The sequence below is a fragment of the Leuresthes tenuis genome, unplaced genomic scaffold (genome assembly GCF_036924035.1).
Source record: "Leuresthes tenuis unplaced genomic scaffold, fLeuTen1.0.hap1 SCAF_14, whole genome shotgun sequence".
In the NCBI taxonomy this organism is placed as follows: Eukaryota; Metazoa; Chordata; class Actinopteri; order Atheriniformes; family Atherinopsidae; genus Leuresthes; species Leuresthes tenuis.
Window position 1 is genome coordinate 13227147 of NW_027325368.1, and position 10635 is coordinate 13237781.

General features: G+C 40.1%; 1 long non-coding RNA gene across 1 annotated transcript; it reads left to right on the plus strand.

The window, feature by feature from the left end:
* Nucleotides 1–279: 279 nt before the first annotated feature.
* Nucleotides 280–6397, plus strand: LOC140269012 (uncharacterized). The gene is made up of 3 exons (XR_011907577.1): nt 280–367; nt 3006–3124; nt 4767–6397. It is a non-coding gene; the product is annotated as an uncharacterized lncRNA (long non-coding RNA).
* The last annotated feature ends 4238 nt before the right edge of the window (nt 6398–10635 follow it).

Sequence of the window (10635 nt, forward strand, 5' to 3'; positions counted from 1 at the left end):
TCCAATACTAGAACAAAACTGATGTTATGACCGACAGCAAACAACTGTATCGCTTGACATTTGCTCACTTGATATTACTCAGCACATCCTGCAGGTCTGAGCAGTCCTTCCTATGCTGCCTGACAGACAGACAGGTGGCAGCAGAGAGCCACGAGGCCGCAGCAACTGATGCCCCAGGGTTTTCTTCTACACAATTAAAATGTATGTCTCTTTTATTCCATGCCAACTTCATCTTAGTGTCATTTCTCAGGTCTTTCAGAAGGTATAAAAGTACTTGAACAATCTCAGAAATGACTCATGAAGACAAATACAGCAAGCAAAGGATGTTTACGACGTTTCTGATGGGACGCAAACCCTGGACCCTACTGTGAGTAACTATAATTTGTATCGTTTGAGCTGCTTGCAGGGCATTGTGTGGAACAGGGATGCAATTAAGGTTAATCATATGTAATATTACATATAAAAAAAAGGGTTATACTGGAGCTCACATGCAAAGAGAAGACTGATGAAGAGCATTTTCTATGAATAAGTAATCTCTGCCACGGTTCTCTCCGTCTTGTGTGTCTTGTCGGGCTGGGGACACTGCAAATGTTTTGTCAGGGTTCTTGGTGTGGTGTCAGCATTTTGGCACAGGGGAGTGATTTAAGGAGGCATGGCGTGCTTTTCATGCCCCCCCACGCCTGACTCTTCTAGTCTGACCTCAGAGTATATGCAAACAAATAAAATGCCACTGCCTTTTTAATTAGCTCCAAGGCAGAGATTGACAGCTTGTAGTGGCAGTGATAACACAGTAACCAGCTATTACTCTAAATATTTGGTGCGTTGCACAGTTAAGATCATGCGTGGGATCTGGCGGCATCACAGGTTATTTCTTTTTTTCCTACATTTGGCAGACGACTTGCTTAGTGTCACCTTTACAGGCAGAGCAATAATTTATACGGCAGAAACCGTTGATGGGAAATAACTGAGGTCGTAACCTTGATTATTGCCAATTTAGTGAGCAGACCCAGTGTTCGTGCTTTATTGAGTTACTGCTCACCCTCAATCTGGCACCTTGAAACAATGTTGATGTTGACCTTAGGGTTACACAGTTCAGCCTAAATCACCGGGCTGGAACTTGAGTGCAAAAAAGTTCGTATGGGGGCTTACTGTGTCTGTTTAATTGAGCAGTGATTCAATATTTAGCTCTGGAGACAATGAAATTTCGCACCCATTCAACCTGAACTTACTCATATAAAAACAAAAAAACAGAAAACATAATCGTAAAATATAAAATAAAAAAATCATAATAATAACGACGAAGAAAAGAAAAGATGCTTAAAATATTTGTTTTGAATATTTTTTGAAAATACAATAATTTGACAATAGTTTCCCTTAAAAATCTATGTATCTATGTACCGTCAAACAATATTTGCTTTTGATTGTAAAATCACTCATGATAAATATTTGTCAATGAATCAGTGTAATTCCTCGGTAAAACCTATCTGCATAGGCGCTCATTACATTGTCGGTTTTGGCCCAGCATCAAAGGCAAGCCGGGACAGATGAAGAATAGAAACTCCATGACATGTGTTAGATATCACATTTCACTTCAGTGGAAATCCTGAAAACCTCTCTGTGAACAGCACATCTCTCTCCCTGACAATTAATGCGTTTTGTTTTCTCTCAGAAGCAATATTTCTAATCCAAAGCTAATCAAATGTAATATTTGTTATATGAAAGCTGCTGCCATCATTCACACTGCTGATATTTTGTTGTGTTACACTACTTGACAAGTAATAACATGCAGCTTCCTGATCTTTCCACGAGCCGAAACTCCGGCATCTTTTATTGATGGTGTCATACTTGAGACTGATCCTAACATTTTGGTGGGAAGGGATGTAAACTGAAGATACACTCAAGTGATAATATATTGTATTATTTGGCGTTTTAATAATTAACCCTCATTTAATAAACCAGCTTTCAATGCATGACTGTTCTTGTGGAACCCTGATCGTGACCCCGGACTTTAGTGCTCACGGCCATGAAAGCCATTATTCACAATGCGTCTGTGCGAGGGCATATCTGACTCTGATGGGGCTTGTGTTTATTTAATGCCGGTTAAATGACTAGGTTCAAGCTTGCAGCTTCCTCTGCTCTTAAAATGTAATTACAGGGGATTCCTCTTCTGTACAGACATTTGACAACTCTGTTGAACTCTTCTCTTTTCATGAAACAGTGATACACGGTGCTCTGTCAATATATGCGAGAAAAAGGCAATATTTAGCGTTGCTTCCGGTTTTTGATTTTTCCATTTGTTTAACAAATGTTAAAGACTTGACTCAGTTGTTATTCGTATGATACAGAACCTAAAAGTTAACAAATATGTAACTGTGTGTTTCATAAATTAAATGCATCATTTATTATACTAAAAATACCATCTTCGTACACAATAGTCTGCAGTAAATTGAGTCTGTGTGACTCCTCCTCGTTTTGTTTTTTTTCTGATTACAAACTAATGCTCCAGGCCAACAAAAAGAAAACAGCAATTAAAACATAGTTATATATTCAAGACCACCCAGAACTTTCTGCATTCTTGACCCCATTATATTATAATTCTGGCCTGAAGAGTTTACTGTATTGGTTTGTGATGTGGAAACAAGCTTATTATGACCTCCAGATAGCTGAGGGATTTGGTTTATTGTACATGAACAATTAAAATCCATTTTTTCATCTTTCAAAGGCAATAAAACTGTTCAAATGTGGGGCTCTTTAAAGAGTTGTCCTAATTTTAGCATTTATACGTTTCGACTTTCTTCAAGCTGAATTTGGCAATCACGATTGAAGAATATATGCAATTTCAAGTAGTATGTTTAGCTGTAATCTTTCATCAAAGTCAAACCTGTGTGTTGAGAGTGCGGACATTTCAGCTGATTCAGTGTAGTTAAACAATTTCAGTCCATCTCAAATATAGATGCATGCATGTAATCTTCTCTCGGCGTTTCTCCCATTTCTGCACAAACCAGAATTATGAGGAGGGATTCCATGTGGCCTCCGCAAGGAGAGGTCGATTAACTTCAGTGTGTATTCCGGTGCGTGTGGGAAAAGCGCCTCAACACTGCACCGTGCATGGAAAAAAAACGAGGTAAGGAGATTAAGCAATGTAGATTATGGAGTAACGTTTTGACTTCACGGTAAAGCTGTCATTGCTTCATTAGTCTAATTGAATTGTTATGGAAAATAAAATAGAGAAGAAAAAAAAAATCACAGGTTTTTAGACAAGACTTTTTTAAAATTTGTTTATAATCTATACAGCTGCTTTTATTCCAATATGAAAAAATAATTGGTCGTGAAAGAAACATCCGGTCTTCCTCACATTATTCCACAATCTGTGATGAAGATGACATGTAAAATGCGGGCTGAAAATACATTTTTCCATAATCATAACTGCTAAATTGCAATATTGGGACTATCTTTATTAAGGAAAAATAAATAAATAAATGAATAAATTGTAAATTAATATTTTACTGCAATATTTTTGTAGGATGATGCAAAAAGAGTTGACAGATACATTTATACCTTCTTGGATGTTTAAAAAAAAACAAAAAACGTTTGAAATAAAAACCCATCTAAAAATAAAACTAAAACTATGGTCAGTATTGAAATAGGTCATCAGGAGAAACTTAAGAAATGACACATTCCTAAGCCAGTTCAAGTATGTGATGTTACTGCTTTCAGTGAGTTTATTTAGTCTGCTGTTCATCCTGAAAGTCCCTTTACTTGTTCTGCAGTGCATGGCTGACAAAGTAAAAGACACCAGGGACACAGAAAAAAACAAAACAAATCAATTTACTCTTTCTCACAGTTTCACCAATTGCTCACTGAATCAGTAAAATAGATATTTCACTTGAAATAGGTGAGATTTTTGGTGATGATTTAGAGAGATAAACACATAACAGCGTTATTGCTGGCCTGAATGGGAAAATGAAGAATCTGAATTAATTCAAGCCTGTGGGTCAAATGTTGTGAGCCAAGTTTGTGAGAATTTATTTTTTGTCACCTTCTTTGAAAGCACTATGACTTAATTGCTGTACAAGTAGAACATTTTGGCTGTATCACAAAGGATTGTAAAATTAAATGAATATGATGTGCTGGACATTTGTTTTTATGAACTAAAAGTCACCTTTCAGTGAAAAATCTGAGGTAAATAAAGGTGTATGTAAAGGTTACCAGTCCTGCCAGGTGTGTGGCGCATGTTTGGTTGTGTGAGCGTGTGTGTTGGTTTCCATGCATGTTAAGAATTATAGAAATGGGAGAGTGACAGGTTCAGATGTGGAATGTCAGCACAATTGAACATACAAACGTGTAAGAAAGCATCTCTGCAGCAGACAGACTTGACAGAAATTTTTGCTCTCACATACACACAGACACACACACATTTCTTCAGATTTGCCATCTTCCTTGTTCAGGCCTTGAGGAGACATTATGTATATGTCCAGACCTAAATGAATGCAACGGTAAGATGAGGAATAAATCTGTGTCTTGGCTGCATAACATCTGTACAGTGTTTAAAAATAAGAAAACTATTTTTAGGTAGAATTGATACTATCAACATAAGGAAAAATTGTATTCTAGGATCAGTCACTTTTATTTATCCATTTCAAAAACACTGGGCCTGAATTTGCCACAGACCTTCTATTCCAAGACTCTTGGTTCAGTTAAGACCCCTCCTCCCCACTGGTTTCTCTTCTTACACTTTTTATGGAGTTTCTTCTCTACCCTGACAGAGGAGAATGCATCCTGCTTGGTGAAACCAACCCACGTCTGGAGTCAGGTGACTTTGCTGGGAACATGTATTGTACTTGGTGATATGGAAGACTGGGCTTGGATGAGGTCCTTCACTCCCCCTTCTTCAGCTTTGTTTTGACTAGCATGCCAGCTCTCTGACTACCAGTGAAGCGCCAACACCCCTGGAGTGGATTCTGAGCATACCAAGGAAGAGATGCCTTTGAAAGGACAGATGTTCCTGGGTTTAACCTGCCTCCTACCCAAACCGCTACTCTCCTTCCATTGTATATTTGCTCTGGCTCTATAAATAACTGACTGGTGTAAGTCACACAAAAATGTAACTGATGTGCCGCTGACCTCTGAGCCCCTCACGTTTGGAAGCCAAAGAGGCAAGTGAGGCAGGAGAAGAGTTGGCTGATGCAGTCATGCTAAATGGATTCGGGTAAGGGGACACAGTGAATACACCCATTTTGTCCACATATGGACTAGTCTAGATATCTGGACTAGCTCAGCTGTCTTATGTAACAACAGTGTGTAGTCCTGGCAAATGATGAGGCATGACAGGCACAAGCCAGTTTAGCCACAGAGTCTAAGAATAAACAGGGCTCGATAAACTTATTTGGTGTTCTTCTCAAAATTTGAATTTAAATACCTTAAAACCTCAAACGTAATAAAGTATTTTGCTGATTAAAAAAATCATGTAGCACTTTCAGTTTAAAAAAAAATGTCACTTAGATTAAATTACAATTTTAAAAACTTTTTGTAAGATTTGTGAGACCGCAGAGTGTTTGCCCTCTTGCTGTGGCTGCCGGGATGAATGGGTGATTGTTCGTTGGCCCTTGTGACGACTCTCCTGGGGCCCATCAATTTACTAAGGCTCCTTGGAACATCAGGTCATGGCTAACCAGGCTCTGAGGCTGCAGCCTGGCCTCACTGTGCTGATTTTGCCCCAGTTACAGCTCAGGACCTCCGGGGCGCACAGCTGGGTCCCTTAAAAAAGCTCAGCTCAGAAACACTGCAGCTCCTCTTACCCAGCCCTCGCTCTCCACTGAGAACAGCCCAGATATCAGATACTGTGTTTTTTACTTGATATGTTCACGTTTACTTGCCAAAGCCCCTGGAAACCATATTAAAATATCTGTTCCATATTTTTTAACCAACAGTCCTCTATGGTTGAAGAATTTGTCCAGAATTTCCATCATCCCCCGACTTTCCTCTTCTTGCATTTTTCTCCATAGCTTCATGTCTCCCTGTCTCCTACTGACGTGTTCACACACATCTTAATTTTCTCTTTTCCCTCCTCCGGCAAAGCTATTTTGTTGTATCAAGTCAGGTGAGTCTGTGGGACATTTTAGAACGCAGAAGGGCAGCCAGTTCCCTCTGTGTCTCCAGTCTGCTCCCAGACTCCAGCCCCAGGCCCTGCTGAGGCCTTGTCCCGGGCAACGCAGAGAGACACCTGGCCAAACCACAGAAACACTTCCAGCTGCAGACTGCCTGACGCTCACCACGGAGAGAATTCAGGCCAAAGGTGGAGAAGCTCACTAAGAACTACTGCACAACTATTGACAGTTCTCCAAAGTTTAGTCCATTTAATTTGAATTTCAATAAAGCAATAAATGGTTGAAAGATATAGAGGCTGCTTTGAAATTTGTATGAATCTTTACACTGTGTCACAACAAAAGCAGAAGAATAGAACAGTTTTTAAACAGCTCTTCTTAAAGTGAAAGTGGGAGAGCACAAGGGGTGGAAAAAAGGCAGAGAGAACAACAGCTCCCTTTTCTCTCTGACCAGTTGACATGAAAGACCACATTATGTCTGAGATTAGAGGCAATTACACTGGGAGTGTGCTTTAAGACCTTTGTTTGCCAACATGACAGGAGGGAGCAGGGCTGTAATTTGATGAGGGGGCACCGCAAGTGAGAAACTCTGCATGGCAGGCTCCTGGTGGACAGAGGCAAAGAGAAGTCTTTGTTCATAGTGTGGACATGGCACTAGGCAGAAACGTCAATATTAAGAAGAAGGAAGACTGATTAATTAGGGTTTCATATCTTTTGCGGACAAATCTCTTAGTTTGTGATTAGATTTATCGTGCAGCTACTACTTAAGCCTGAAAAGTGAGATTGAAGAGGCTTTCCAGTCTCAGAGGAAATACTTTCATCTTTGCTTTTTGTTCCAGATGACAGTTCAAAAGCTGCTATCTATTGTTCCACCATTTACATTAATTCAAATGCCACAATTGTGCAGGTTCATTCAAATGTCACAAATACTGTAAACATATGATTCAGCCTGAACCTGCGGTCACACAAAAGCAACACAGCAGATCTTCAAGACGTGACATCTCCTCCATTCTGGCCCGGAGCATTGTTCGAGCGCACTGAGAGTTTTCAGGACAGGAAACAAGCAGCTTGTTCCAGACCAAGGCGGCAGAATGGAACACGTCTTTATTTGAGGGAAGTCATTCCGTTGATATATAAAACACCAAAGCAAAGTTTCCTTCCCCCTCACTTTCCTGGTGCTATCCCCTTCAAAAGGACACGGTCCTTTATACTGGGCTCACATACACACACGGGACCGAAAGAAAAACAAACAGAGGCCATTTAAATATCAACCAACCTGCCTTCTGTTTGAGCGGAGGGGCTACTGCATTGCTCGGCTCAAGCTTGTCTAGTATTCTGATGTGAGACACATTAAAATGAGAAACAATAACAATGCAAAGAATCGGGGAATATTCCCACAAGAGTCTTGTTTATATTGAATATGTCACCCCCCCCCGCCAACAATAAAGTACTAAATAATTTATGATTCTCATTAAACTGTATTCTTTGAAGTTTCTGAGTGAATAATTGTAAAAGTATTTTAAAAGTTAAGTCACTGTCATTCCTTTTGTCTTCTGTTCACAGTGTACAGTTATACGGGGCTATTTTGCTAACAACAGATGTTATTTAATAAATTTGGTGTCAAGACAGGTTTGTAAAGTGTAAGTAGTGCTAACAAGTTCTTGTTGCATATGATGTAGTGAAGGATAATGTACATTACACATTTAAGGAATAGTTCTTGTGTCTGTTAAAGACAATGTCATAGGGATAAAGAAGGGAAACACTTCTTGTGAGAATAAAAAGAGGGGATGTAAAAATGTCTGGAGATTTTGTTTTATTGTTAACAACCAAATTCTGTCCTCATGTATAAACATTTGGTAAGCATTTCAAGCAATACCCAGACGTACTTGACACACTCTGCTGTCGTATTCTCTTTTGGCCAAATTTTCCCATAAGGGTGTATGAGAGGAGGGAGAGGACCACCTATTAAAGTAAAATCTTAGGAGTGATGGATGGGAGCTCATTGAGGGGGAGCAGAGCAGCCTGCTTACACCCCAAGGGAGGGGGATGATGAACAAGGAGGGAAGGGTGGAGGGGAGGGGAGAGTTCACAAAATCCAAACTCACACCTCTCACTGTGGGTGGAGGGGATGGAGACCTCCCATGCTGTCTGACTTGGAAATTACATCGTCTTCATCCTCTGAAGTCCTTTAAACTTTTGCCTGTTTTCCCTCAAATCTTCTACTTTCATCTCAAATGTTATGGTTGAAAAATATGCACCCTCAGGGCATTCATAATATGTAATAATGACTTACTTGGCTTCTGGAAGATATAGTGTGAAGCAGGAGCTGTTCTAGCACTAGCTTGTTTTAAAATAACTCTTAGATGAAAGCGTGCAGGACTTCAGGAGATGTAGCACTAGGCAGATTATTTACCACTCCTTCCCCCACATTTAGCATGTAGTCTTTATAGCTCTTACCTGTATATTACTCAAACACTTGAAACATGTTGTTTTCATTGTGGCCATGCATATATTTTTAAATATGCTGGCCATAACTCTGATGATATCCTCCAATTTGTTGCTGTGAATTTCCTATTTTTAGATGCACTAGGGTCACAAAAACACAATGTAATGTCAGTATCAGTGTTTAAAGCATGTACAATCTGATGTGCATGTAATGTAAGTAGTTGTATCTTGGTGTAATGCTTATGCTTCCAGGAAAAACTATTTTGCACAGACATACAAAACCCTCTGAAGGACTAGAACTATTACAATGACATCTAAGTGATCACTGTATGTGGATACTGAATGAATGAAAAGTGCTCATGCGGTGAAATCAACTGACTAATAAACATGCTGAAATCAACTTTGTCTCTCTCTCAAAGTAACCTTTGATCCTGAAGTCACACTTTATGACAATAAGTTGGTAAAGAAGCAAATGGAGAGGCTGCAGCTCTTCGCAGCTTAATGCCTGGTGTGTGGAGGAATTACTGCTGTAGTAGTTTGCCTTTAACTGTCAGGAAATGACCCATAATCTGCAAGCGTTTGACTGCTGCAGCATTCCTGTGAAATGACACAAGTTGAGGTAGATTAGGGGTTGGGTAATTAGCTCATTAGTCAACATAAACACATGGCAGGGCTCCCCCATTTCTACTCACTCTGCCACCCCCCTCACTACCCACAGCTGGTGGCGAAAGTAAGTTCTCACAAACACATATGCGCACACACACTCACACATACTTGCACTAACTCATTCAGACACACACCCTGCACCCAGACCATTTCATCATTAATCCCTCTCCTTTCTTCTGCAGTTCTCTATACTTTTTTTTCTAGCCTCATCATATCCTCTGTTCTGCTTTGCTCCAGACAAGCCACTCTTTCATATTGTAACCCTGGGGGCTGAGGGCCAGCCACTTTTCACCAGCACCTCACAGCTTATCAGAGCACTTTATCAGCCTGAGGGAAAGACATGTGGGTTAAAGCTCTTCTCACTCCTGCTCTACAGCTCAGAAAAGCAGCAGGCTGTCAGCAAACAAATATTTGTAAGCCGAGGCTCAGAAACATGTGCCTACTGACAAAGAGAAAAGCTTTAGGGGTATTGCGTTTCAGTCTCTCATTATCTGTGTGTGCGTGTGCATAAAAGACAAGTTAGTCCTTGTGCAAAAAGGTAAGCTAACTGCCCGCCCCCCCCACCTACAGTCATGCTTATTACTTAGGGGACAAACACTGAGCAGTGGGACCTGGACATATCTTCATACATTCTACCTGCAGCAGGATGTTTTGAACTTTTTCCACTTAATTTTTGGACCTTATTTTTTTTTTCTTCTCAGAATCCTGCTGGTGATCAGAAAAAAGCTCTTTTTCACCAGTTAAAAAAAAAAAAGAAAAGATAAATCACACAACATATTGAATTTCAAATGCATCATTCTGATTAAAACCTTCAGAAGGAATCTAGGCATTGGCTTACTGGAACACCGCTTTAGCACCTTGACTTTTGGTCACAAGCAACGTTTCATTGCAGAACAGGATTAGGTGTGTTTGCCTCTGTGCCAGTGGAAACAGAAACTCAGTTTGATGGTGTATGGTGTCAAAATGTATGAATGAACATTTGTGTGACTTTTCATAATGGGGGGGGCTCGTGGCAAGGCAGGCATCAGGAAGCGGTGCACCTTGGTCATGTGGTGCTGGAGGGGTTGGGAGGTGAAGCAAGCTGATGACAGAAAAGGAAGGGAAAAGAATGAATGAAGCAAAAGAGAAAAAAAAAACTGCACATGAGATCAATCGGTTGTGGTTTGCTGCTTAGTCAAATTGGCAAATGGCAGTTTAGAAACAGTCACTTAATCAAGAGACAACACAGTTGATGAATCCATCAATCATCGCCTCAAGAGACACTGTCTATGGTGATGCGTATCATTTTCTGGGTAATTTAAAGAGAAAACACACAATGAGCCCTCCCCTCAGTTTTAGCTACTTCAATTTAAGTGCAGTGCTTGAGATTTTCACTGATTCACTATTGCATTGGTTTGGTCGTGAAGTTGTGATTTTTTTC